The sequence below is a fragment of the Dermacentor andersoni genome, chromosome 2 (genome assembly GCF_023375885.2).
Source record: "Dermacentor andersoni chromosome 2, qqDerAnde1_hic_scaffold, whole genome shotgun sequence".
Taxonomy (NCBI): Eukaryota; Metazoa; Arthropoda; class Arachnida; order Ixodida; family Ixodidae; genus Dermacentor; species Dermacentor andersoni.
Window position 1 is genome coordinate 169,395,600 of NC_092815.1, and position 3,367 is coordinate 169,398,966.

Below are 3,367 nucleotides of genomic sequence, written 5' to 3' on the forward strand. Positions count from 1 at the left end.
AGTTACTGACTGGTGTAAACAGTATAAAATGGAAATAAATGTTTCAGAAACTAAAGCTATAGCTTTCACTAGAGCTAGTAAACCGAGGCTTACCCATTACTCGATGAAGGGCATTAGTATTGCACATGCACACACAATAATGTACTTGGGAATTCATTTATCTGCAAACGTTTCATGCAATGAACACATCGAAGTGATTGCTAGCAGCGCGTGTAAAGCTCTTGGCTACATCAGGCGTAACCTTTACTCAGCGAACAAGCTCCCTCAATTATTAGGCTATAGTGCACTGGTTAGTTCGAAAATGGAGTACGCGTCGTTTATTTGGAAGCTGCATCAGTCGTTTCTCAGCAACAAGCTCGAGTCAGTCCAAAACAAAGCAGCCCGCTTCATTACGAAAAATTAATCACGAACGTCTAGCATCACTAACGTTAAGATATTTCTAAATCTCCCCTCTCTAGAAAATCGAAGACTGACAGGACTTCTTTCTCATTTTCACAAGCTTTATCAATACAAGTCGTCTTTCAGCGCATGTCGCATCAGGCTCGCCCATCCTATCTTCCCGCGCCTAGATCATTCCTTTAAAGTGCAGCTCGTTCTTGCGCGCACTAAATTCTTGAATCACTCCCCCCCTCTTTCTCGACATACATCACTGGAGTGAGTCACCAAATGAAATCGTATCCGCTCTAGGTCTTGATGATTTTATAGCAAAACTAAAACATTATTTTAACGTATTCACGTAGGATTCTCTTGCTCATTCGTTATAAACATCACTGTGTTCTTGTGCTCTTTTTCTTACTTTACTTTCTCCCTCACCACATTTTTGATGCTCCTTGCGCGAATGCTTTGGTTTAGGCTTGCACCGAATTCCTTGTAGTTCATGCAATTTTTTTCTCCTTGTGCTTCTTCGTTCATTGTTACATGCAGTATCAGCTGGTATGTGTACCTTTTTTAGTAAGAATTTTTCTTGTATGGAGTAAACAAGTAACGTTGATTTTGTGTTACACCAATTTTAATCCTATAGGTATCTTGAACGTTTAGGATGTGACGTTGCAGTGCTCTTACGGTTTACTTTTCTTCCCTCTTTATCCGCTTGTGTTCTTTTTATTCTAGCATGCATTATCTGTTTAAATGCATCTAGTGTAAGCTTCACTGATTTATTGCAAAACTCTTGCGTAATGCCCGTATGCGTCTCTAGGCTGCTTGAATAAAAAAGTGCGCTCAATCGTCCCCAATGTTTTACTGCAGCAGCCACATGTCTCACCCTGTTGTAAATATTGGCCGGTGTATGCTTTTACTCTCAGGCAGCCAGCTTAAGCATCGAAGGGAAGCCACTCCCGATTTTCTTGTCGTGCCAATTTTCTTTCCTAATTTCTTTGGTGCGGTCTTTTTAAATCTTCGTGGGCTTTTTTTTTTGTTTCCATCCTTGCATTCAATTTTACCTCCCCTGTTTCTATTGTTTTCGTTTTGATAATAGAGGGATGTCTGTTTCGACTTGCGATTACCCCTGTACCTGCTTGCAAAGTTCCTTTATCTCTTCTGCCACTCCCTATCCATGCATTTAAAGCAAATATATTTGTGCACTTGAAAAGCCTGTTTCATTTCATTCATTTATTTAGGTTTCACTCAAGACTATTTTGGTCCTGTGACTCTGTGAGAACAAAGAAGGCCCTACAAGAGTCACCCCTCGCTAATTCATTTGTGACGTTACCGTGGGCCTGAATCGACCCAATGTCATTTGTTAACTTGCAATCGGGTAAAATTTCGACTTTTATGGACACAGCGAAGTTCGCGAACGTATAGCTCATTAGCCATCGTTCCTTTCTGAATTTTTTGCACCACCATCTATTTATTTTAGCCCCGAATTCACTGTTTCATTAACGGTGAATTTCGCTTCCCCTTCATTTTCAGATATCTTGGTTGGCTTTTGAATAGGTTTTCTCTTAGCTTACGCCACACCTCCGTATTTAGACTCCTTTACTACGCGCATCACCTACTGTTGAATTGACTCCACGTCATTAAAAGCTATATTTCCCGAACGCTTTAATATAAAATTACGGCGGAAATAAATCAGCTTTATATGTGGCATCTTCTCATGACCATGAAATGTACACAAGGCCATAAAATTCTGTGATGCGGGATCTTAAAAAAGCAGAGCAATTGATGAGGCTGAGCACACAACTTGCACTTCAAATGTGCTATGCCTACTAGTTTATGCGACCGACATAGTATTCTGCTGTTTTAATGTCGACGATCTAGAAGAAAGCTGATATTGGTCTTTTTCGTGGAATTCCTATTTCAGCTAACCCTGAATCCTGGCTTTACATAATCATGGCATGTACCTTCCCGTAGCACAATCTGGAAGTTGCTATAGAACCTTGGCGTCTTTCATTGTGGCTATGCAATGGTCACGTCCTCTTCGGTTATTAAATTCTTAGGCATGTTTTATGCAATCATCATATACATACGGACGTAATGCGATGACTGTCCTATGAGAACTACCGTTTATTATTCTACCACTTTTTAGGTCATATTCGTGGCTTATATAATTATGCATTATGTTAATAACTATAATAAAATAGATCCATCTGCATACTACATTGCTTGCACTGCCACAAATAACTGCTGTGGTATTCTGTATATGTGTCCGTCATAAAAGTGCAGGGAAGCTATACAGGAAGCCTCGATTTAGGAACGCGCCAGTATTTCCCATCAGTTCGCAATACTGCAGACATTAACGACCACTGGAGTTAGCAAAGTGCTTGCGAAACGCGACGTAGGGCACTCAAACAAACCCGGCGTGCGCCATCTATTATAATTGTAGAGGGCGGGTACCGAGTCTGAGTGCGTTAGCGTTGTTCAGTGCGAATGACTTGGAAACTACTACACTATCTGCGAAGCCATTAGACCCACCTGTGACAAGCATAATGATTTTTTTTTCAATATATATCTGTGATCATGGGGTTTGTGTGATTGCGACGGGACGAAGAAGGAACGGCAGTTATTTATTTATTTATCTTTATTTATATTATTTCTTATTTATTTATTTTACCCTCAGGAGAATGCAGGCATTACAGAGGGGACTAAAAAGAAAGAAAACTAAAGCCGACAGTGTCAACAATGCAGGTACATAAACGATTCCTCCTATCTACACAATGTTAGGCAGAAACAAAGAATGAAATTGTTTGTAAATACCAAATACAACACTGTCAGTGGTCATACAACACCAATCACAACTTTGCGAAAATTATTGACGTCAGTAATAGATATAATTTCATTGGGGAGATCGTTCCATTCTTTAGAGAGAGAGAGAGAAACGAGGAGGGAAAAGTAGGGAGGCTAACGATTCTTTAGAAGTGCGGGAAAAAAA